Genomic DNA, 26,290 nt, shown 5'->3' with positions numbered 1-26,290 from the left:
TGCTTTGAGGTGCCTGCTGTACATGGTCCATGTCTCTGTAGCATACAGGAGGGCGGGTATCACTGCTGCTCTGTAGACCATGAGCTTGGTGCTGGGTTTGAGGTCCTGGGGTTTGAGCTTCCTCCATTACAACAGTGACTCCACTTCAAAAGTACTTCACTGGATGTAAAGCGCTTTGGGCTGTCCTGAGGTGATGTAAGATGCTGTAGAAATGCAAGTTTTTTATTTTCTTTTTCAGAGTGCAACAAACTACTGCACCTGCTTTAACAAATCCTTTGTAACAACACTCCACTATGATCAATTGAAAAGCCACACAGGGAATTACTGAGCACATTCTTGGCAGCCTGAGCTCCGTGAAATGAAAAGGAGCTTTCACAGGATGTGCATGAAGCACTGGGACTGAATCTACATATGAATCCATCCTACATAAAGAGGTGTGGTGCCCCCTCGTATTCCCAATGCTGCTTAATCCATATTTTTAACAAAGCTTCTATTAGGCTATCCTCATCTGCGTAGGTCTGTATGTGTGGAAAGTGGGATGTCTGATGCAAATATCACTTCAAATTTGCTAAAGGTTAGTCAGCTGCCTGTGTTTTTATATTTGCCTTTCTAAAAGAAATTCTGTAATTTGGCCACTAGGATATTCACCCTCAGAGCCACGGCTTTTCGCTGAATGAATAACCCATGTCCCATTTTTACGACCATTCAACCTCCCTGCTCATTATCTTCCTATGTTTATTTAAACTCTCCCAGGGCAGGTACAGCATGGGTTAGATACAGAGTAAAGCTCTCTCTACACTGTCCCATCAAGCACTCCCAGGGCAGGGACAGCACCGGTTAGAGACAGAGTAAAGCTCCCTCAACACTGTCCCATCACACACTCCCAGGGCAGGGACAGCACGGGTTAGATACAGAGTAAAGCTCCCTCAACACTGTCCCATCACACACTCCCAGGGCAGGTACAGCATGGGTTAGGTACAGAGTAAAACTCCCTCTACACTATCCCATCAAACACTCCCAGGGCAGGTACAGCACGGGTTAGATACAGGGTAAAGCTCCCTCTACACTGCCCCATCATATTATTCAAGAGGCCATGTTTCAGAGTTCGTTCTCCTGATCTCTATCCAGGGACTCTGTTAGAGAGTTAGCATCACATTGCACAATTCAGTTTGCTTTCATCAGAAAATTGAAACCCAATGGCCTCACGTATGACATATGAAAAGTACTTACAATGTGAGTGTAGTGGGATGCCAACTTATCATGACTTAAGCTGCAGCTATACCCAATTCTCAGTTGCATCAATCCCCCCCACCCTTGGAGTTTATGTTGGTGCTCTCCCTCCCCATTCCTGCCATCCAGCTCCCCTTTGTTTTCCCTCTTCCCTATCTCCATTATTGCCATCCATTTCTCTCGCTCCGTGCCATCCACTCTCTCACTCCCCTCCGTTCTCAGTCAAGCTGCCCATCCGACATCTATTCTCCCCCCTTCCCAACCCGAGTCCAATGGCTAATGCATTGGAACAGCTCCCAGCTTCCCCCTCCATGCCACGCCCAGTGCTAATGGCTGGGATTGCGGACTCTATACCGTGGGGAGGAATCCCTATTCCCACAAAGGTGGTAGCACTTTTGTCTGTGAGTTGGAGGTTATGGGTTCAAGCCCCCACTCACAGACTTGAGCACAAAATCTAAGCTGATAGTCCAAGTGCAGTACTGTGGGAGTGCTGCACTGTCTGAGGTGCCGTATTTCAGATGTTAAACCAAGGCTACATCTGCCCTCTCAGGCGAACGTAAACGATTCCACGGCACTATTCGAAGAAAAACAGAGGAGTTCTCCCGGTGTCCTGATCAAAATTCATCCTTCAACCAATGTCATTAAAGAAACCGATGGTCTGGTCATTTATCTCACTGCTATTTGTGGGATCTTGCTGTGCGAAATTGCCTGCTATGTTTCTTACATTACAAATGGACTTCATTAGTTGTGAAGCACTTTGCAATGTCCTGAGGTTGTAAAAGGTGCTATATCAATGCAAGTTCTTTCTTTCATTAGCCATCGGACTCAGGAGGAGCAGGTGCTGGAGGAGTCAGAAGCCCGGCTGTGCTGATTATTCACCAGTAAATTCTCTCTGCATTGCATCGACAGCATGCAGTATTTCAAAAATCTGATTTTACAATTTAAGATTGACTTTCCCTCAATTAGTTCTGCTTTACAGTTAGGCGCACGTATAAATATACAACAGGTAAGAGAATCTAAAATTGACATTTATAATGGCCAACTCTAGCAGCTAGGGAATAATGAGGCGTTAGCTTGATCCATTCATAGGAACTATTAACATATCTGACATTTGCTAAAATGAGAAGTGAGGCTGCTGACGGGTGCAGTGTTTGCTGAAAAGGGCAAGTGTGCTTTCCATTGACTGAGCTCAGTAATGGAAGCACCAGGCAGCTGTGGATTCAATTCAATTCAATTTCAATTTTATTTGTCACATAACCAAATACAACAAATGAAATCCAGTCAGTGAAATGCTTTTTTCTTATCGAGCCGAGCGCACCAAGCAGCAAAGGACACTTAGCTGCCTGGTACGCACGGAGCCCGCAAGGACGGCAGCCATCTTCATCGGCGCCAGGTGATGCAGCACTTTCTGCAGGCACTGATGATGAGACTCTTCCGTACATTCGACCTTCACACCAACGCTGGGACCGGTGTGCACGCATGTGTTGATGCGCACAAGCAACTTTTGGGGGGATTCTGGGGCGAGACTTGGTTAGAGGAGCTGGGACAGCGGGCATCCATCAGAAACTGCTGACCCACACACATCTCTCCAAAATCACAAACTTGTTTACTCAAACGTTTCCTGGTCCTCCATCATTCCTGGTTCATCATTCCTGGTCCATCATTCCTGGTCCTCACCAGTTCCTGGTTCTCCACTGCTCCTGGACTACTGCTCCTGGTCCTCACCGGTTCCTGGTTCTCCACTGCTCCTGGTCCTCACCGGTTCCTGGTCCTCACCAGTTCCTGATTCTCCACTGCTCCTGGTCCACTGCTCCTGATCCTCACCAGTTCCTGCTTCTCCACTGCTCCTGGCCCACCATCACTCCTGGCCCACCATTCCTTGTCCATCATTCCTGGTTCTCCACTGCTCATAGTCCTCACCTGTTCCTGGTCTACCATTGCTCCTGGTCCTCAATCATCCCTGGTCCACCACTGCTCCTGGTTGGCATTCATTCCTGGTCCCCCACCTTTCCTGGTCCCCCACTGCTCATGGTCCCTCATCGCTCATGGTCCCTCACCACTCATGGTCCCTCACCCATTCCTGGTACCTCACCCATTCCTGGTCCATCACCGCTCATGGTCCCTCACCCATTCCTGGTCCCTCACCCATTCCTGGTCCCTCATCGCTTGTGGTCCCTCACCCATTCCTGGTCCCTCACCCATTCCTGGTCCCTCACCCATTCCTGGCCCCCCACCACTCATGGTCCCTCACTGCTCGTACTCCCTCACCCATTCCTGGTCCCCCACTGCTTATGGTCCCTCACCGCTCATGGTTCTCCACCTTTCCTGGTCCTCTCTCTCTGTGATTGTGCGCTACCTTATCCATCATCCCTGCAATAATGGTGAGTGATGTTGCTGGCTACCATTTAGGACCGTGAAACATAGAAACATAGAAACATAGAAGATAGGAGCAGGAGTAGGCCATTCGGCCCTTCGAGTCTGCTCCGCCATTCAATGAGATCATGGCTGATCATCCAAATTCAGTACCCTGTCCCTGCCTTCTCCTCATATCCCTTGATCCCTTTAGCCTCAAGAAATATATCCAACTCTTTCTTGAATATATTTAATGAACTGGCCTCCACCGCCCTCTGTGGCAGAGAATTCCACAGGTTCACCACTCTCTGGGTGAAGAAATTCCTCCTCATTTCAGTCCTAAATGGCTTACCCCTTATCCTTAGACTATGACCCCTGGTTCTGGACTCCCCGGCCATCAGAAACATCCTTTCTGCATCTAGTCTGTCCAGACCTGACAGAATTTTATAGGTTTCGATGAGATCCCCTCTCAATCTTCTAAACTCCAGTGAGTATAAGCCCAATTGACACAATCTCTCCTCGTACGTCATTCCTGCCATCCCAGGTATCAGCCTGGTGAATCTTCGCTGCACTCCCTCCATGGCAAGAACGTCCTTCCTCAGGTAAGGTGACCAAAACTGCACACAATACTCAAGGTGCGGTCTCACCAAGGCCCTGTACAACTGCAGCAAGACATCCTTGTTCTTGTTCTCGAACCCTCTTGCTACGAAGGCCAACATACCATTTGCCTTCTTAACCGCCTGCTGCACCTGCATGCTTACCTTCAGCGACTGGTACACAAGAACACCCAGGTCTCTTTGCACTTCCCCTTCTCCCAATCTATTGCCATTCAAATAATAATCTGCCTTCCTGTTTTTGCCACCAAAGTGGATAAACTCACATTTATCCACATTATAGTGCATTTGCCATGTTTCTGCCCAATCACCCAACCTGTCCAAATCGTACTGGAGTTTCACGACATCCTCCTCACAGCATACCCTCCCACCCAGCTTTGTGTCATCTGCAAATTTGGAGATATTACATCCAATTCCCTCGTCCAGATCATTAATATATATTGTGAACAGCTGGGGTCCTAGGACCGATCCTTGCGGTACCCCACTAGTCACTGCCTACCACTCGGAAAACGACCCGTTTATTCCAACTCTTTGCTTTCTGTCCGCCAACCAGTTCTCTATCCAAGTCAATACCTTGCCCCCAATCCCATGTGCCTTAATTTTGCACGCTAACCTCTTATGCGGGACTTTATCGAAAGCCTTCTGAAAGTCCAAATACACCACATCCACTGGTTCTCCCTTATCTATTTTACCAGTTACATCCTCAAAAAATTCCAGTAGATTAGTCAAGCATGATTTACCTTTTGTAAATCCATGTTGACTTTGTCTGATCCTGTCACTGCTTTCCAAGTGCTCTGCTATTACATCTTTTATAATGGACTCTAGCATTTTCCCCACTACTGATGTCAGGCTTACTGGTCTATAATTCCCCGCTTTTTCTCTGCCACCTTTTTTGAATAGTGGGGTAACATTAGCTACCCTCCAATCCATGGGTACTGTTCCAGAGTCTATCGAGTTCTGGAAGATGACCAGCAATGCAGCAATTAAGGCATATGAAAATACTGAGAGCGTAGGATTCAATCTCTAGTTGGAAGGAGATCGGAACCATATGTCAGATATTTACTTGCGCCAAAAGTGAGCTGTGTTTTCTACTCATTTGCCAAGGTACTTTAAATCCATATTAATGATGCTTAACTCATCTGCAAACCTAGCTCTCCTTCATAGTTTGGTAGCTTCCACAGAGCAATTATTCCTGCATAATCAGAAGCTTTAGATTCTGTGGCCCAGAAATTCAGTGCCCTTAGCACCGATTTTGCGGCGCTAGAGGGCCTAGCGCTGCAATTGGCGCCGGTTCCTAAATTGCCTGGCGCCCTTCCGCGGCGGTAGACCGGTAGCGCTGCGCCGGCACCGATGACGTCATCGGTGTGCGCAGCGTCCCGGTTGCCGTGGTAACCCAGCCCCAAGCCGAAATTCAGTTGCGGCCGCCTCGCCAGTGGCAGCCGCAACTAAGACTCCGGCAAACGAGTGTTGCCGGAGTCTGCGCCGGCGCTTTAAGGAGGCGCGGCGGCCGGCCGCTTTCCCGCCGGCCGCCTGCCCGCAGCTCCCTCCCCGGACTTCTCCGCCCCCCCCCCGGAACAGATGCAAGCCCGGCACTTGTCCGAGGTGCCGGGCTCATTTTTGATGAGATTTGCGCGGGCCGCGGCCGGGTGCAGGCAGCTCCTCCTTAACGGAAGGAGGAGGCCTGCACTTCCCGAGCCTGCCGCACCGCAGCGGGCGCCGCAGCGCTGGAATAGCGCCGCAATGCGGCGCGTTGCGCCAGTTTTCAGGCGCTAAAACCCTTCAGTAGCGCCGGCAGCCATTTGGGCGCGGCGCTACTGAATTTTTGGCGCGCGCAAAGGGCTTTAGCGCCGGCGCTAACTTCCGGCGCTAAAGCCCTGGCGCAGCGCAAACTCAATTTCTAGGCCTGTGAGTGATCACTAATCACACAGCTCGGCTTCAATGCACACTGATGACATCCAGCACTACCTTTCCACCTGATGTATTGAGCCCCTATTTGGCCCTTCCCCACAGTTCTTCAACTGCCCATGAAATTGGTGGAGTGAAGCATTGTGTGTGCAAATCCAGCTGTGCTACCTTTGGTAATTTGTGCCAGTGTTGCTTTGTGATTTTGGGCAGCACATCCTATAATTTCCCCTTTTGCTTTTTGTTTTAATGCGAGGGTGTGTGGATCCAGATTGGCTTCCACTTTGGTATGGTAATGAGCTACTTGTATCAAAGGAAAAAAGCACTGACTGAGAAATGATGAAAGATAATTTCATCAAACATTTGTAAACATTTTCAAAGGTAAATGTGGATTTAAGTTGTGTAACGTGAAAGTATTTATTACATTAAAATAAATTCTATAGTCAGAAAATAATATATTAATATACAAAGTATAATCTACAAATTTTGAAATTGTACTTCTGACTCCCAAGTCCAAATCTTTTATGTAAATAGAGAACAACAATGGTCCCAGCACCGATCCTTGTGGAACACCACTTCCCACCTTTCACCAGTCTGAGTAACTAAATACCATCCCCTATTCTCTGTTTTGTAGCCAGCTTGCTTTCCATTCTGCTACTTGTCCCCTGACTCCACACGCTCTAACCTTAGTCACGAGTCTACGAAACTTAACAAAGCCCTTTTGATAATCCAAGTATATTACATCTACTAAATTACCCTTGTCTACTCTTTTTATTACTTCTTCAAAGAGTTCAATAAAGTTGGTCAAACATGATCTTCCCTTTTGAAATCTATATTGACTATTATTTACTATATTTTCAGTTTCTAGATGTTTTTCTATTACATCTTTGAGTGAGGATTCCATTATCTATCCTACCACCAATGATAAGCTAACTGGTCTACAGTTCCCTGGATTTGTTTCATCTCCCTTTTTAAATATAGGTATAACACTAACTGTCCACCAGTCCTCTGGCACTATTCCCTTTTCTAATGAATTTTTATAAATATATAATAGTGCCTCTGCTAGCTCTTCCCTAGCTTCTTTTAGTATGTACGGATGTAATCCATCCGGACCGTGGTTTTATCCTCTCTAAGTTTAACTAGTTTATCAATTATCTTCCCCTTTCTATCATAAATGTCTTTATATCTTTTCGATCTCTTCTTCTAGTGTCATGTACACTTTGTTAGTCTCCCTGGTAAATACCCAGGCAAAGTAATTATTTCATATTTCTGCCACTTTGCTGTCATTACCTGTGAGTTTATCTTGTGCGTCCCTTAGTGGCCCTATCCCTATCCTGATGTTCCTTTTGTTATTTATGTGTCTGTAGAATACTTTACTATTTCTTTTTATATTCCTTGATAATTTAATTTCGTAGATCCTCTTTGCTTTCGTAATTATTTTTTTACTTCTTGTCTAACCTCTTCACATTCCCTTTTGTCATCCTCTCCTTTGTTGTCTATGTACTCAGTGTATGCCTTTTTCTTTAGTTTCAATTTTGCCATGTTTATTCACCATGGTGTTTCATTATTGGCTAGTTTTTTCATGCTTTGTAGCAGAATATATTTCTCCTGAACTCTATTGATCACCCTTTTAAATATTTCCCACTGCTGTTCTATTTCTTTGTCTGTGAATATTTTTTCCAGTTTATCTTCCCTAGTTCTATTCTCATCCCCTCAAAATTAACTGTTTTTCAATCTATTACTTTGGTACAATAGCAAAATACTACGGATGCTGGAAATCTGAAATAACAACAGAAAGTGCTGGAAATGCTCAGCAGGTCAGGCAGCACCAAAGAGAGGAGAAATGGAGTCAACGTTTCAGGTCGAACCTTTCGTCATTACTTGGTCTTTGTTTTACTTATGTCTTTCTCAATCATTATTTTGAACCTTATTATGTTGTGATAGCTAATACCTAGATGTTCCCCTACACTTACTTCCCTTATCTGCTCTGTATATTTCCCAAGACTAGATATAGCAATGATTCCTCCCTTGTTGGGCTTCTTATTAAGAAAGGAGTCCTGTACACACTATAAAAACACCATTCCCTTTTCCCCTTTCCTTACCTCTTGCCAGTTTATTTGGAGGCAGTTGAAATCTCCCATGATTATTATTCTATGGCCTAGAAATTCATTGTAGCCACTTTTGGGGCGGTAAAGTCGGGCGGCCGGTAAAGTTTGCGCCCGGCGCAAAATCAAGGCCACTTCTCCGATATTCATTAGCTTCGCCCTAAGAGTTTGCTCGAGCGCTAAAACTGGCGCTGCACGCCTCTCTTTAGGCGCTAAGCCGGAGGTGCTGAGCGAGAGCGCCGAGGCCGGGCGCAGCGCAGGTGCGGCCATCTCGTGATTGACAGCAGACACCCTGGCGCCGGCCAGCTCTTAAGGGGGAAGGGTCGACTTGGTCTGCTGCCACACCCTGGATAGTGGAGCCCTCCAGCTAGGCCTGAACACTGCTGCTGGACCCAAATAGCGCCTGAAGCCATGCAGAAGGCCCGTGAACGAGCGCAGCACTTCTCAGAGCTTGATCTGAGTGTGCTGGTTGGTGGTGTGGAGAAGAGGCGCCATCTTTTGTACCCGGACAATGGCAGGAAGGCGCCGGTCCGCGTCTACCGGAGAGCCTGGAGGCATGTCGCCGGCAAGGTGTCAGCCAACAGCGAAGTCCCCAGGACCGGTGTCCAATGCCGCAAAAAGTTTAATGACCTCACTCGGATTGTCAGGGTGAGTACCCTTTCCAGTGTCCTCCTCATCCTTGCATGTGCACCTCACATTATGGGCAAAGGGACCTGAAAGCCCAAATGGCCAGCCCTCATCCAGCAGCTATGGGACAGGCATGAACATCAATTGCACATTCTGCACTTAACACACTGGCCAAGCTATTCCACCATGGGAGGCAGTGCACACAAGATCAGGGCTACACACTGGCCAAGCTATTCCACCATGGGAGGCAGTGCACACAAGATCAGGGCGACACACTGGCCAGGCTATTCCACCATGGGAGGCAGTGCACACAAGATCAGGGCGACACACTGGCCAGGCTATTCCACCATGGGAGGCAGTGCACACAAGATCAGGGTGACACACTGGCCAGGCTATTCCACCATGGGAGGCAGTGCACACAAGATCAGGGCTACACACTGTACTTAGAGGCCGTCCTTTCTCTTGCAGGCCAAGCTGGCCAATAATAGGAAGAGCCGGACTGCGACCGGGGGAGGCCGACCCCAGATCCAGCCGCTGACCGAGCTGCAACATCGCGTGGAGCACATCATGGGTGGCCGGGTGATTGGCCCCGTTGCATGTGGAGATGCCGACCCTGTTCTGGCACCAATGGTAAGGACATCAACGTTTGGACCTCTCTCATCCCACTTGCGCATCAGATCTACATCCTTTGCCACTGTCCGACCAATGCGCTGAATGCCACCACTCATGCATCCCTCGCTGACGCCCTCTCCTCACTCTAAAGCTACTCTTGTGCTTTGCTGCTTTCAGATGGTGAGGAGGAAGTCCCTGAACTTGCCAGTGACAGCCCCCCAGAAGAGGAGGAGGAGGAGGAACAAGAGGAAGGCGGCCCATCAGGGGAACCCTCATCTGTGGCAACCCATGCGAATGTAGGGGACACGTCTTCCCTGGAGGGGAGCATGGCGGAAGTGTCGGAGGGGAGGGGAGCTCATGGGACCTGCGGCCTGCAGAAATGCGGGAGGGGGGTGGAAGCTCAGCGGCCTTCTCCCCAGAGGGGGGAAGGGTCGGAGGGGAGTCCAATTGCTGGGCCCAGCGGCGTCCAGCAACGCAGGAAGGGTCGGCCAGCTCAGCGGCCTTCTCCCCAGAGGGAGAGTCCGGCCTCCAGTCCGGAGATGGTCTTCGCCGAGGAGATGGAACGCCTCGAGGACTTGTCCGCGGACTCGGAGCGCCGGCACACGGAGCTCATGGGGGTAGTGGCACGGTTGCCTGAGGCCATCGAGTCCCTCTCTCGGAGTGTCACCGACGTCGGGGCCTCACAGGCCATCAGTTTGGCGGAATTCGGGGCAGAGCAGGCAGCGAGTCGGGCAGCATTCGGGGCAGCTCAGGCAGCGAGTGGGCAGCTGATCAGTGGTGCCGTGCAGTCACTGGGTGCTCTGATGAGGTCACTGAACAGGTCAACACGGGCACTCACTGCTGCCGCACTCGCTGTGTCAGCCAGGCATCGCCAGGGCACCCGGCGCGCTGCAGCAGCACAGCGGTCTGTCCCTCGGCAGATTGGTGCGCATGCTGCAGTGCTGGCCCGAGTGAGTGCCAGTGTCTCAGGTGACCAGCGAGCGCCTGCCATCCGCCAGCTTGCCCCCATTCCTCCAGCCGCCACTGCCACTCCCCCAGTGGAGCTGCCAGGAGCTGCTGCAGCGACTGATGCTGGCCAGCCACAGCTGCAGCATTCAACAGCCGCCCGCTCGACGGCCAGACCTCGACTAGGCCGACCCCCAAGGGCATCTGCCGTCACGGCATGTGCCCCTCTGGAGCCTGCCCCCAGCCTTGCAGCAGCCAATGGCCTTACTTTGAGGAGGAGCAGCAGGGCGGGCAGGGGCCACACAAAGATGGCCAAGGCATCGCCCTAGCGGGCCAAAAAGTCGAATGTGTAGCCAGTTGTGTTTGTTTTTTGAGGCCGAGAATTGGATGTTTGTTTTTTGAGGCCGAGAATTGGATGTTTGTTTTTTGAAGGCCGAGGATGTGATGTTTGTTTTTTACGAAGGCCGAGGATGACGGCCATTTTAGTTGCACTGTTTTGTTAATCCTCTCCAGGTTGTGGGAGCGAGTAATGTGTTTGAGTGTTTTTTGGGGGTTTCGTCTGTTTTTGGTTTTCATGTGGGAAGGGCCCTGAGTTTGTACAATAAAGCATTTTATTTATTAACATTGTCCATGTTTGATCTTTGAAGTGTTTGTTGCCTTAACCGGCTGAGGGCTTGCGGAGCGGCTGCAATCATGTTCTTTCATTGGCACAAGCCATTCCCTGACAGGGGGCCTAGAAGTGACATTCAATAAGCCGCCGACGGGCGGCCCTTGGACCTTCTGCCTCCCTCCTGGGCTGGTACTCCTCGTCCTCCTCCTCCTCATGCTCCTTCTCCTGAGGTGGTGGTCCAACGTGAGGTGGCAGTGCCTGAGTCCTGCGGATAGCCAGGTTGTGCAGCATGCAGCAAACGACGATGAATTGGGAGACTCGGTCCTGCGAATACTGGAGGGCTCCCCCGGAGCGATCGAGACAGCGGAACCGTTGCTTGAGGACGCCGATTGTTTGTTCTATGATGTTCCTAGTCGCTTGATGGCTCTCGTTGTATGCCTCTTCAGCAGGGGTCGTGGGCGCGCGGAGCGGGGTCATGAGCCAGGTACACAAAGGATAGCCTTTGTCTCCGATAAGCCATCCTCTTGGGTGAGGCTGTGCCTGGAACATGTCAGCCACAGTTGTCTGTCGCAGGGTAAAGGCATCGTGGCTGCTGCCTGGAAAGCGGGCATTGACAGCTAGGATGCGCTGCCTGTGGTCACACACCAGCTGTACGTTGAGGGAATGGTAGCCCTTCCGGTTGCGGTAATCCTCGGCATGCTCCAGAGGTGCCCGCAAAGCCACATGCGTGCAGTCAATGGTGCCCTGCACCATGGGGAAGCCCGCTATTCTTGCAAATCCCACTGCACGCTGCTGCTGCTTGTCCAGGGTCATGGGGAAGGAGATGAATTGATGTCTCCTTCTGAAAAGGGCATCGGTCACCTGGCGGATGCAGCAATGCACGGCGAACTGGGAGATGTTAGCGATGTCCCCAGCAGCGGATTGGAAGGAGCCGGTGGCATAGAAGTTGAGAGCCACCGTCACCTTCACTGCCACCGACAGAGACGTCCTGCGCATCAGCTGTGGCTGCAGATCTCTGTGAAGCAGCTGGCAGATGTCTGCAACCACCTCCCTTCTGAATCGCAGCCTCCTAACACACATCGCGGCAGACATGGTCAGATAGGAGGACTGCTTGCCGTATACCCTGGGTGGGTAAGGCCTCAGTTGGCGACGCCTGTTGCCCCCTCTGCGTCTAGCCAGGGCTGCCACTCTCTCACGGCGTCTGTAAGCCCTTCTGGCATAAGGCTGAAAGTCAGCGTTGGCACCCAATGCAGCCCCCATTATATGCTGGCAAACACTGAGCTCTCAATGAAGGCAAAGATAATTGCTAAGCTCTGGCCTGAGCCAAAAATACCTGTCCTAGTGTTGGTCCAAACCAGTAAGCTCTCCTCCTTGGTCTCTCTCCAAAAAACCGTTGCACAAGAGTGAATGCTGCAAAATGGCTGGCCTTTATAGTGCAGGGTAAGTGCCCTTTAATTAGCGCTCCCCGCGGCCCGCCTCGGCTGTGTACCGTTCCACTTCACAGTCGTTAGGGCCGCCCGGCGCACAAAAGGCCGGCGCGAGTGAAGTTCCGGTTCGGGGCGCACAAAGGGCGTTGCACTAGTAAATGACGTCATGATCTGCGCGCGCAGCAGGGCGCGCGCTAAGACTTTGCGCCAGCGCTAAATGTGTACTGAAGTTGGGGCGAGGCGCAGATCGCGCTGCGCCTGGGCGCTAAGCGCCTAGCGCTCCAGATCTACTCCTCCAAAGGCGCTAACGGCTGGCGTGCCCAACTGAATTTCTAGGCCTATATCTTTTACTCATTTCAAAAATATGCTGACATATTTTTTGCTCCACTTCCCTTCCACTATAAGGTGGTTTGTAGAATATCCCTATTAGCGTGATCGATCCCTTCTTATCCATTATCTCAATCCATATGGATTTTGTTTCTATCTTAATGTTAGTTAGGTCCCCTTTTTCTACTTCCATTATGTTGTCTCTAATTAGTATAGCTACCTTACCCCTCTCCTTCCTTCCCTATCCTTCAATGGATTTGTTTCCATGGGTGCTCTCACTCGCCAATGCCAATCCCAAATGGCAGTCCATCATCCAGGAGCTGAGACATTGAGTGTTGGCAGATTATTGGACTGGGGCATTGCAGCCGAATCCTATGCTGTCCGTACACATTGCTCTTTCCAACAAGAGCCACTTGACAATGATTGTGAGTGGGAACCCTGGCTCACTTTCCCCCTCCATAGCCCAGTGACACTGTGGCCAATGGCTGCTCCAGATGCAATCCGCTAATTCACCAGAGACTGAGGATTGGTCAGACTGGAGATTGCAGCGGCTGTAAGTTTGGTCAAATCAGGGGTGGGGGGGGCGGGGGGAGCAGCGACTGCAGAGTCTGAAGCACACAATCTCCTCAGCATCACAAATTCCCATAAAAAGTTGGAGGAGTAGATTTCCCTTTTATTGCGTTTGGTGTAAAGGGTCTCCTGGTCGCAGTGCACAAAGGAAAATTGGGTGTGCAGAGTTACTGGTTTACAATCCTCCTGCCCGATCCTTTATGTGAAGCACAATAACATCACTGTATTAAATAAAAAAAGGTTGGCATCGCTGCTGTGAGTGGGCAAAACTATGGTAGATGGAGCTCACTGTGGGGGAGTGTGAGCTCACTGTGGGAGAGTGTGAGGTCACTGTGGGGGAGTGTGAGCTCACTGTGGGAGAGTGTGAGGTCACTGTGGGGGAGTGTGAGGTCACTGTGGGGGAGTGTGAGCTCACTGTGGGGGAGTGTGAGCTCACTGTGGGGGAGTGTGAGCTCACTGTGGGAGAGTGTGAAGTCACTGTGGGGGAGTGTGAGCTCACTGTGGGAGAGTGTGAGCTCACTGTGGGGGAGTGTGAGGTCACTGTGGGGGAGTGTGAGCTCACTGTGGGGGAGTGTGAGCTCACTGTGGGGGAGTGTGAGCTCACTGTGGGAGAGTGTGAAGTCACTGTGGGGGAGTGTGAGGTCACTGTGGGGGAGTGTGAGCTCACTGTGGGGGAGTGTGAGCTCACTGTGGGGGAGTGTGAGCTCACTGTGGGAGAGTGTGAGGTCACTGTGGGGGAGTGTGAGCTCACTGTGGGGGAGTGTGAGCTCACTGTGGAGGAGTGTGAGGTCACTGTGGGGGAGTGTGAGGTCACTGTGGGGGAGTGTGAGCTCACTGTGGGGGAGTGTGGGGTCACTGTGGGGGAGTGTGAGCTCACTGTGGGAGAGTGTGAGCTCACTGTGGGGGAGTGTGAGCTCACTGTGGGGGAGTGTGAGGTCACTGTGGGGGAGTGTGAGCTCACTGTGGGGGAGTGTGGGGTATTCCACTTTGGCTCTGAGAAAGACAAATCGGAATATTTTCTTACTGGTGAGAAACTAAGAGCTGTGAAGGACCAATGAGATTTAGGTGTCCATGTACACAGATCACTAAAAGCTAGTGCACAGGCACAAAAAACAATCAAAAATGCTAATGAAATGTTGGCCTTTATCTCAAGGGAGCGAGAAAACAAAAAGTTATGAGGCTCTGCTTCAGTTGTACAGAGCCTTGGTCAGACCCCAGTATTATGTCCGTGTATAATTGAGACACGGGCTGCAGGAGTTGATTATAACAAGTCTTTACTGAATGGAGACAACCTGGAAACTGAAACTACAGAAGCCTGCTAGGGCCTTTTATACAGGTGTGGTCACTGCCGGTACTGCAGTCTGAGACCAGTTATTCCCTTAAAGGTACATACACAACAATTCCTCCCCTTTTAGATAAACAGTACATAACATTCATTTAACAACTAAGTAATAATTAATTACAATTACGGTTGCTAGATACATTGGTTGAAGTTAAGCAATTATAAGTTCAGTCTTTGAGGAGGCTTCCTGATTCTGTCTGGATAACGCCTCTTTGGGATATCAGGTTCTTCTGGCAAGGTTGAGTCGGGATCAATGTCGTTGTTTGGTTCGTCGGCTTCCAATATCACCGATTCTGCGGAAGATGCAATTGGTACTTCGGCTTGATCGCCAGGTGTATCAGATCGTGGTGTGGAGTTGATGTTTTCCAGTGACTCTAGAATCTGGTCAGCATGGCGTCTTACAATGCTCTCTCCAACGTCCACGGTATACATTAGAGGTCCTTGCCGTGTACAGATCGTTCCTGGCTGCCATTTCTCTGTGCGGTAGTCCCGGGCCAAAACTGGTTGACCTATCTTAAAACTCCTGGTCGGCCTTTCATTCATATTCTGAAACTGCCTGTTCTCCACATCTCTTCTGACGTTTGGCTTAACCAAATCCAAGCGGCATCGTAGTCTTCGATTGAAGAACATCATGGCTGGAGTTTGGTTGGTAAGCGCATGTGTCGCATTCCGGTAGGCAAACAAGAAGTTATCCACCTTGTGTTGCAGGGGTATATCTTCATTACACATTGCCTTGATAGCCTTCTTGAATGTTTGAACAAACCTCTCGGCCAATCCATTAGTGGCTGGATGATATGGGGCGGATGTGTAATGCTTAACACCATTGTTCTTTAAGAACCTCTGGAACTCTTCAGACACAAACTGTGGCCCATTGTCAGAGCAAATCTGTTCAGGCAGCCCATTCCTGGTGAATATGGTTCGTAAGACTGTGATAGTTTTTTCTGTGGTGGTTGAGGACATTTTTGTTACCTCTGGCCACTTTGAATGTGCATCCACCGCAATTAAAAACATCGAGTCCATAAAGGGACCAGCAAAATCAATGTGCACACTTTGCCATGGAGATGAGGGCCACTCCCATGGATGTAGCGGGGCTTGTGGTGGGGCGTTTTGGACCTTCTGGCATCCTGTACAGCTCTTGGTCATCTCTTCAATTTCTCTATCGATTCCCGGCCACCACACAAACGCTCTGGCTAAGTTCTTCATTTTTACCCCTCCCAGATGACCCTCATGAAGCTCATTGAGCACTCTATCCTTCAATTTGGGTGGAATTACTACTCTGGATCCACACATCAAGGTTCCTCTGCACACTGACAGCTGTTCTCTTCTCGGCGAGAATGCTGGCAGCAGTGGTTCACCATGTGCTGGCCATCCCTTCACCGTTAAGTCATAGACCCAGGAGAGTGTCGGGTCATTTCGTGTTTCCTTTTCTATGTTTGCATTCGTCACAGGGAGACATTCGACTATAGTCGAGTGGAATAACTCCACTGGATCCACTGCCAGTTCTTCTTCCACCATCGGCAACGGTAGGCGCGACAATCCATCAGCATTCCCATGCTGTTTAGTTCCTTTGTACTCGATGTCATATTGGTGTGCCCCTAGGAAAAGGGACCACCTCTGTAGCCGTTGTGCCGTCATTATCGGTACGCCCTTCTGAGGGTTGAAAATTGAGACAAGAGGTTGATGATCAGTTATTAGAGTAAATTTCTGACCGTGCAGGTAGTGATTGAACTTCTTCACCCCCCACACCAGGCTGAGGGCCTCTCTGTCAATCTGGGCGTAGTTACGCTCGGCTGAAGTTAACGAGCGTGACGCAAAAGCTATCGGCCTCTCTGAACCATCAAGGAATTTATGTGACAGTACCGCCCCAACACCGTAGGGAGACGCATCACACGCCAGTCTTATCGGTAGTGATGGGTTGTAGTGAGCCAATACTTCTCTTGAAGTGATTAGGTCCTTACTCTTCTGAAAGGCCCGCTTACATTCATCGCTCCATTTCCATGCTACTCCCGTTCGTAGTAGGGCGTTCAGTGGATGCAGAATTGTGGACAAATTCGGCAAAAACTTATGGTAGTAATTCACCAATCCGAGGAATGACCTCAGTTGCGACACATTTTCAGGTGCTGGAGCCTTAACTACCGCTTCAATTTTGTCAGGGGACTTATGCAACCCCTCTTCATCAATCACGTGGCCACAATACGATATCTGTTTCTTAAAAAACTCGCACTTAGGGCGATTGGCTCGTAGCCCATGTTCACGTAGTCTAGTGAGCACCTGCTCTAGGTTGGCAAGGTGTTCACTGTCATCTTCACCTGTCACTAGGATGTCGTCCAAGTAACACTGAGACCCGGAATCCCTTGCAGGACTTGTTCCATCGCTCTTTGCCATATCGCCGGAGCTGATGCTACTCCGAATACCAGTCGATTATACTGGTAAAGACCTTTGTGAGTGTTTATCGTGAGATACTTCCTAGAGGATTCTTCAACCTCCATCTGCAAATATGCTTGTGCTAGGTCAATTTTTGTAAAAAGCTTCCCTCCAGATAGTGGGGCGAAGATATCTTCTATCCTTGGAAGAGGATATTGTACTGTGTGAAGGACTGGGTTCACCGTCACCTTGAAGTCCCCACAGATGCAAACCTTCCTTGGCTCCTCAGACTTATTGTTTAACGTTTTCTTCATGACAGGAACGATGGGTGTCGCCCACTCGCTCCAGTCTACCTTAGATAACACGCCTGCCTTCTCCAGATTCTCCAGCTCTGCCTCGACGGCTGGGTGAATTGCATATGGTACCGGTCTTGCTTTGAAAAACTTGGGAATTGCATTCCCCTCTATTTTTATCGAGGCGGTTACGCCTTTAAGAGTGCCCAGTTCTTGTTGAAATATCTCTTTGGCGTCAGCTAAGATTGTTGACAATCGTCCAGGAGTGACGTCGTCATCCTTTTTACCAGCCACCGTCAGTGCCTGAATGGAGTGCCAGTCTAAACTTATCTTTCTGATCCATTCACGTCCCAATAACGGTGGTCCACCATCTTGCAGAATGTAGAGATACAATTTCCGTATTTTCTTGCCGTTGTATTCGACAGGCACCCTTATTTTTCCTCTGGGGTATACTTTTTGCCCCGTATACGTCCTCAAGACAATGGATGTCTCTCTCAAGGGTATGTGTGAGAATAGCCGCTCGTAGTCTCGTCGATTCATGACGGTTAGAGCTGATCCTGTATCCAATTCCATTTTGACTTGGGACCCTGCTATCGTGAGGGTGACCCAAATGGTTCGGTGATCCTCTTTTGTGATTACGTTGTGAAGTTTGAGACAGCTTAGTCTCTTGTTCCTGGATTCACTATCGCTCATCTGGTCTTCGGAACTACTGTCCGTCATCTTTTGTACTTTCCTGTACGGTTCCTTAGTAGCCTTTTTGTTGTCGTTGGTCTTCTTCCCAGACCTGCAAACTCATGCAATGTGTCCCATCTTTCCGCATTGCCTGCATATTTTGTCCTTGGACCTGCAGTCCTTCTGGTCATGGTTTGTTCTGCCGCAGCGATAACATTTTGCAAATCCCCGTGTCATTTCGTGGGTTCCGTATTCCTGTGGCTTTTGTTGTATTTCCACAGCTTCCCTTGCTGCTGCTTCGTACGATACTGCCACGCTGAAAGCCTTATCTAGCGTCAGCTCTTTCTCTGAGAGTAACCTCTTCTGGGTTCCTTCACTCAGGAGTCCACAGACAAATTTGTCCCGTAAGGTATCTGCCAGTCCTGCTCCGAACTGGCAGTGCTTTGATAGCTTGCGTAGTTCCGTAAGGTAATCAGCATTGCTCTCATTTTTATGCTGATTTCTCCTGTGGAATTTAAATCTTTCTGCTATCAGCAGCAGTGTAGGATTTAGGTGTTCCTGTAGGATAGCAACAATTTCGTTAAAACTCTTCGCCTTCGGTTTGGCTGGAGTAATCAGGTCCCGCAATAGGCCGTACGTTCTTGCGCCCATTAAATTTAGCAATACCGATGCCTTTTTCTCATCGGCTATTTCGTTTGCCTCGCAATATACCTCGACTCTTTCCACATACGTGGTCCAGTCTTCTATTGCATTATCGAAGGCAGTGATATCGCCAGTCTTTGGCATCTTGAAAATCTAAGATGGCGCCTCCCGCGCTTTGCCTTCGTCCCCGATGGATCAAAATGGCGCCTCCCACGCTTTTCCTTCTTCCCCGCCGAGTTAAGATGGCGCCTCCCGCGCTTTCCCGCCGCTGCTGCCAACGCCGCTCTCCGCGGTATTTTTATTTTTCTATCGTGCTTCAATATTTGCTCCGTTAATTGAAGAACCATTCCCATCGTGGAGCGGACCCTCTGGGACACTTCCCTCCCACTTCTTAGGTCCGAACGCTGCCCGGCTGCGAAGCACCAGCCGCGCCCTGTGTGCTCCACCCTCTCTCTCTCTCTTTGCTTCCCAACTCGCTGCCCGGCCCCGTTGCAGAGCCACCCGATCAAGCTCTAGCCCGCCGCAGCCCAGGAAGGATCAGTGCACCTCCTGCCACCAGCCCGATTCGCTGGGAAACCACAGACTAGAGACCAAGCCTGGCTCTCGACAGTCTCTCCTGCACTTTTCAATTCGATGATTTGGAGGGCGGTTGCCCACAGTCAACGCCCGTTTCTCGAGTTTCTTCGGATTATAATTTTTTTTCTTTCTGGCTTCGACCTTCAATAACGTCGTCTGAGGTGCATCGAGTTGCAGGTAAGTTCGTTTCTTACTCGTCGCCAGTATTATGTCCGTGTATAATAGAGACACGGACTGCAGGAGTTGATTATAACAAGTCTTTACTGAATGGAGGCAACCTGGAAACTGAAACTACAGAAGCCTGCTAGGGCCTTTTATACAGGGGTGGTCACTGCTGGTACTGCAGTCTGAGACCAGTTATTCCCTTAAAGGCACATACACAACACCCAGCGTTCAGTTTTGGGCACCACACCTCAGGAAAGATATATTGGCCTTGGAGAAGGGGCAGCGTAGATTCACCAGATACATTTGGTTGTATTCCCTAGAAGGATGAGGGGTGATCCAATCTAGGTATTTAAAATGATGAAGAGATCTGATAGGGTAGATACAAAGAAACTATTTTCTCTGGTTGGGGGAATCCAGAATAAGGGGGCATAATCTTAAAATTAGAGCTAGGCCAGTTGGGAGTGAAATCAGGAAGCATTCTTTTCACCAAAAAGCTGTGGCTGCTGGGTCAATTGAAAAATTCAAGGCTGAAATCGATAGATTTTTGTTAGGTTAGGGTGTCAAGGGATATGGAAAAGAGGTGACTAAATGGAGTTGTGGTACAGAGCAACCATGATCGAATAGAATGGCGGAACAGACTGGAGGGGCTGAATGGCCTCCTCCTGTTACTATCTTTCTGTGCTGTATGTTCTCACTCACCTCAGTCTGAATCTTTTTTCTATGTAGCATGTGATATGATGACTAGTGGCATCTCTTTTTTTGCACATGGTGGAGAAAGGTGTGACTGGCTGGGTTAGCAGTGTGTTACAGCAACTGTATTAAAAATAAAATAAAACAGACGTCACTCAGGAAGAATGATTATAATATCCTTTCCCTTTCTTCCTCCTCAGAAGATCACATTTGTTGGGTAGAGTCTATGATAATGCAGATTGTACGTGGGATGTGAAAGAAATAGGCTTGATGAGTCAAAGTACCTTTTATTCTGTACTTTCTTAGATTCTTGAAATATATAAGGTAAATATAATTGAGGATATGAGTAAAGGTTTTCTACCTGTCCAGGTTTGCAATGGACAATCCATTTAAATGGACTATCGTAAAATTTTTAAGATGTACTAACATTTTTAAATGATACAATTTTATAGGGGGTGCAGGAACAGAGAGACCTGGGGGTGTATGTACACAAATCTTTGAAAGTGGCAGGACAAGTTGAGAAGGCTGTTAAAAAAGCATACAGGCTCCTTGGCTTTATAAACAAAGGCGCAGAGCACAAACGCAAGGAAGTTATGCTAAACCTTTATAAATCCTTAGTTAGGCCCCGGCTGGAGTTTGTGTTCAATTCTGGACACCACACTTTAAGAAAGATGCCAATGCCTTAGAGAGGGTGCAGAGGAGATTTACTAGAATGGTACCAAGGATAAGGGACTTCAGTTATGTGGCGAGACTGGAAAGGCTGGGGTTGTTCTCCTTAGAGCAGAGAAGGTTAAGGGGAGATTAAATAGAGGTGATCAAAATCATGAAGGGTTTTGATAGAGTAAATAAGGAAAAACTGTTTCCACTGGCAGGAAGGTCAGTAACCAGAGGACACAGATTTAAGGCAATTGACAAAAGAACCAGAAGCGAGATGAGGGGAAATTTTTTTTTACGCAGTGAGTTGTTGTGATCTGGAATGTACTGCCTGAAAGGGCGGTGGAAGCAGATTCAGTAAAAATTTTCAAAGGTGAATTAGATAAATACTTGAAGGGGAAGTATTTGTGGTACTATTATTACGAGCACAGGAGTGGAACTAATTGGATAGCTGTTTCAAAGATGAGCCAAATGGTTTCCTTCTGTGTCATAACATTCTATGGTTTCTATGTAAACGACACCAAAGTAGAATCCTAATCCGCCTTGAGCACCAACTGGAAAACCACAGGTATGTCTTCCAAAACATTGATTTCAATGGATGGAAAATTGTTTGTCCATGATTTACTGCAAATGCAGAAAATCCACCTTCAAAAGTCTTGCTTTAAAAATAGAAGTGTTTTCTCCCCCTCCCAATTATTTCTGCATCTTATAATGTGAAAGCATTAGTCATTAAGGTCTTTGATGAATTTTAATTACCGTGCTAGCTGAGAAAACATCAGAGCCCCAAAGCTGCTGTGATCAGGGAACTGCTGGAAGTTGAGATTTATGATCAAAAAAAAGCGAGACAGGTCACAAAGCTATTGAAACACATGGAGCTATGTTCATTATTGAGCGAGGTACATCAAAGTAAGACACATGTCTAAATTGGGTTTCCAACTCTGGTTGGATCTATTCCTGGAGATTTCAACACATAACCTCCTGCCTCCAACTGCCCAGCCAAGTCAGTTTGTTGTCCCCATTTGCAATATTTTAATAATTAATAAATTTAAGTATTCTCAGAAAATGAAAAAAACCCACAATTTTTTTGTAATTCTCTCATGATTTTTCTCAAGTTGCTTGCATCAGTGTTCAGGTGATTAATCTTTAATTACTGGAGACTCCAGGAAGATGCAGGAGGGTAGTCGGCCCTTGGAAAAAGTGAGACTCATTCCAAATAGGGTTGTCAACCCTCCAGAATGAGTCTCCAAGACTTAAATATTAATCTCCAAACACTGCTATCAGCAACCCAGGAGAAAGATCATAGGGGCAACAGAAAATAGTGCTATAAAAACATTATTTGAACACTTTTTTTACTAGTTATAAAAATATTGGACATGGGGGGAAAAAAGCAGTGAAGAATCATCTGATTGAGTCATCTCCAACCTCCCTTTCCTCTCCAAAGTCCTTGACCGTGTTGTTGCCTCCCAAATCCATGCCCATCTTTCCCGCAACTCCATGTTTGAATCCCTCCAATCAGGTTTCCGCCCTTGCCACAGTACCGAAATGGCTTTCATCAAAGTCACAAATGACATCTCTCCACCGTTGTCCAGCTGGGTGGGACTGCATTCGCCTGGTTCCATTCTTGTCTACCTAATCGTAGCCAGTGAATCACCTACAATAGCTTCTCTTCCCGCTCCTGCATCGTTACCTCTGGTGTCCCCTAAGGATCTATCCTTGGCCCCCTCCTATTTCTCATCTACATGCTGCCCCTTGGCGACATCATCCGAAAACACAGCATCAGTTTCCACATGTACGCTGACGACACCCAGCTCTACCTCACCACCACTTATCTCGACCCCTCCACGGTCTCCAAATTGTCAGACTGCGTGTCTGACATCCAGTTCTGGACGAGCAGAAATTTTCTCCAATTAAATATTGGGAAAACCGATGCCACTGTTTTCGGTCCCTGTCACAAACTCCGTTCCCTAGCTACTAACTCCATTGCTCTCCCTAACATCTGTCTGAGGCTGAACCACACTGTTCGCAACCTTGGTGTCATATTTGACCCTGAAATGAGCTTCCGACCACATATCCATGGCATAACTAGGACTGCCTATTTCCACCTCCGTAACATCGCCCGTCTTCGCCCCTGCCTCAGCTCATCTGCTGCCAAAATGCTCATCCATGCCTTTGTTACCTCTAGACTTGACTGTTCCAATGCACTATTGGCTGGCCTCCCATGTTCTACTCTATGTAAACTTGAGGTCATCCAAAATTCGGCTGCCTGAATCCTAACTCGCACCAAGTTCCGTTCATCCATCACCCCTGTGCTTGCTGACCTACATTGGCTCCCGGTTAAGCAACACCTCGATTTCAAAATTCTCATCCTTGTTTTCAAATCCCTCCAGGGCCTTGCCCCTCCCTATCTCTGTAATCTCCTTAAGCCCCACAACGCCTCCCCCCCTCCCCCGAGATATCTGCGCTCCTCTAATTATGCCCTCTTGAGGATGCCTGATTATAATCGCTCAACCATTGGTGGCTGTGCCTTCTGTTGCCTAGGCCCCAAGCTCTGGAATTCCCTGCCTAAGCCTCTCTGCCTAGCTATTCCTCCTTTAAGACACTCCTTGAAACCTACCTCTTTGACCAAGCTGCCCTAATTTCTCCTTATGTGGCTTGGTGTCAAATTTTTTGTCTTACAGCACTCTTGTGAACCGCCTTGGGACGTTTTACTATGTTAAAGGTGCTATATAAATATAAGTTGTTGTTGTTGTTGAAGAGTCTGTGCACTTTCCCATTGGGAAGGCAGTGCTCTGTGGGAATTGACTTGTCGGGCGACCAATTTTGCGGTGGGGGGGAAACAAGGCTGTTGGAGGCAGGAGGTCATGTGCTGAAACGCCCAGGAATATGTCCAAGCAGAGTTGGCAACACTAATTCCAAAAGGAGCAAGAGTTGGCAGGTGTTGAACTCCAGGCAGAGGCCCAAAGCCACAGGGCAGGCTTGATGCACGAACAGGGCGCCGCGTTTCCTTTCCACCCAGAGCCCAAGCCTCAGGCACTGAAAGGCCAGGCAGCCAGGGCCCAGTCTGCACTGAAAGGCCAGGCAGCCAGGGCCCAGTCTGCACTGAAAGGTCAAGCAGCCAGGGCCCAGTCTGCACTGAAAGGCCAGGCAGCCAGGGCCCAGTCTGCACTGAAAGGTCAAGCAGCCAGAGCCCAGTCTGCACTGAAAGGCCAGGCAGCCAGAGCCCATTCTGCACTGAAAGGTGATGTGCCTCAATAATTCCGAGACTCGAAGTTAGCAGAACAAAACAAGGATTTTATTAACTTAGAACGTAACACGTAAGCGAGAGAGATGTCTTCCTTCTGGAGGCTGAGGCCAGACTGAGCCAGCCTACAAACGGGGCCAGGTATGGGCGGAGCCCTACACACAGCACATTCCAGCACATTCCAGTATACAATACAGCACATTCCAGTACACAATACAATGAGGTCTGGGGGAAGGGAAATGGCACTGAAACTGATCTCAGTCACAGGCAGTGATGATGATGAATATTTCATCACAAAAGGCCAAGCAGCCAGGGCCCAGTCTGCACTGAAAGGCCAAGCAGCCAGAGCCCAGTCTGCACTGAAAGGCCAAGCAGCCAGGGCCCAGTCTGCACTGAAAGGCCAAGCAGCCAGAGCCCAATCTGCACTGAAAGGCCAAGCAGCCAGGGCCCAGTCTGCACTGAAAGGCCAAGCAACCAGAGCCCAGTGTGCACTGAAAGGCCAATCAGCCAGAGCCCAGTCTGCACTGAAAAACCAAGCAGCCAGGGCCCAGTCTGCGCTGACAGGCCAAGCAGCCTGGGCTCAGTCTGCACTGAAAGGCCAGGCAGCCAGCATCCAGTCTGCACTGAAAGGCCAGGCAGCCAGCATCCAGTCTGCACTGAATGGCCAGGCAGCCAGGGCCCAGTCTGCACTGAATGGCCAGGCAGCCAGGGCCCAGTCTGCACTGAATGGCCAGGCAGCCAGGGCCCAGTCATCACTGAATGGCCAGGCAGCCAGAGCCCAGTCTGCACTGAAAGGCCAGGCAGCCAGGGCCCAGTCTGCATTGAAAGGCCAAGCATCCAGGGCCCAGTCTGCATTGAAAGGCAAGACAGCCAGGGCCCAGTCTGCACTGTGTTGTGTATGTACCTTTAAGAGAAGAACTGATTCTATACTGCAGTACCGGCAGTGACCACCCTGTATATAAAGCCATAGCAGGCTTCTGTATTTCAGTCTTAAGTGACCCTCTGTTCAGTACCTCATTCACAGCATTGCTGGCTGTAAGCAGAAGGAACAGCCAGACTAGGAGAGTGGACTAAAGTGGTGATCCCCTGACCAGGAAGAGGAGGAGAACGCTGAACCACCACGACCACCAACTCCACCATCATAACATCAACTGAGGTGCCTGGAGAGAGAGGACAGAGGAGGAGAAGGAGAGAGGAGGCCAGCAACAACACCAACCAGGGGAGAGGCCTTTCCCATTACTGCCTCCCCAAATTGGCCTCCATTCCAGGAGAGAGGGGAGAGAAACAACCAACACACCACCAACTGTTTGGAAGGAGGGAAGAACAACATCATCTTTCAGGTGGGTGTTATTTGGTGCACTCTCCCAAAGACTTTGTATTTTAGGTGGGGGGAGAAAAGAAGAAAAAAGGGCCGGATCATCAAGGGGTGTGTGTGTGTGTGTCTCTTGTAAAACACTAGGCCACACACACCACTAATTAAGCACCCCTTCCTATTGCCTGACCTGGGATAGCTGGAGCTGCCTAGGTGAACAGCCCAATTGTACATCGTTAAGACCTGGTGTGGGACTGAGCCTGGGGCATCTCCAGCTTTCCCAGGTGAAGACATCTTCTCCCCCTGCTAGAAGACCACCTTCAAAGACTTTAATTTTTCATCAGAGAGTGCACCCCTGCTGACACCCACCCACCCACCATCCTGAGTGGCGACCCTGCCTTTGCGGCCTCCCTCCTTCCCACCCCCCCTCTCTCTCTCTCTTTGTCTTTCTCTGCCTTTCTCTCTGAGGCACCTCATTTCATTTTTATTTATTAATTGCCCATTGAGCAGAGGGGAGAAGGCCCCTCTCCCAATTACAATCAATAAGGGGGAGAGGTCTGCCTTCAATTTAAATAGCTCCCTCTGCTCAATAGAGGACCAAAAAAAAATACCTGAGGCCATTAACACTTTCAGGCCTGTGACTTGGGGTGAGTGTAGCCCTTATAAAAACACCCCATAATGGTGACTGCATCTTCGCCGGTGGCGGGGCCAGCCAGGACTTATGCGGGAGTGGCAGCCACAGCCACAGCTGCTCCCGCTACCTCTGCTGCCCCGTCACCCTTTAAACTTATAACAAAAAAGCTTGGGGTGAAGAGCTACACTCACCCCACTATGACCATTGAGGCCTGCGTTAAAGCCATGGCTGGGGTTGTCGGCCCCTCAGCCATCGTCGCGGCCTCAAAAATGTATGGGAAGGCTGTGTTCTTCCTGGGGTCGGAGCAGGCGGTGTCCCTGGCCATCGCCAAGGGGCTCACCGTGGGCGGGACCTTCCTGCCGGTGGATCCTCTCGAGGCCACCG

At 49.3% G+C, this 26,290-nt stretch overlaps 1 protein-coding gene across 1 annotated transcript in view; it reads left to right on the top strand.

Annotated features, from left to right (window-relative positions):
* The first annotated feature begins 243 nt into the window (after window positions 1-243).
* The window catches only part of LOC147116199 (axonemal central pair apparatus protein HYDIN-like), a 120,672-nt gene continuing 94,625 nt past the window's right edge, over window positions 244-26,290 (top strand). The window contains exons 1-2 of the mRNA XM_085990924.1: window positions 244-434; window positions 7,854-7,959. The gene's annotated coding sequence lies outside the window, so the exon portion shown is untranslated. The remainder of the gene's footprint in view (window positions 435-7,853; window positions 7,960-26,290) is intronic.

Source organism: Somniosus microcephalus, chromosome 6 (genome assembly GCF_052327205.1).
Source record: "Somniosus microcephalus isolate GS21.2 chromosome 6, FLI_Smic_1.0, whole genome shotgun sequence".
NCBI classification, from domain to species: Eukaryota; Metazoa; Chordata; class Chondrichthyes; order Squaliformes; family Somniosidae; genus Somniosus; species Somniosus microcephalus.
This window is presented reverse-complemented; position numbering and strand designations above follow the sequence as displayed.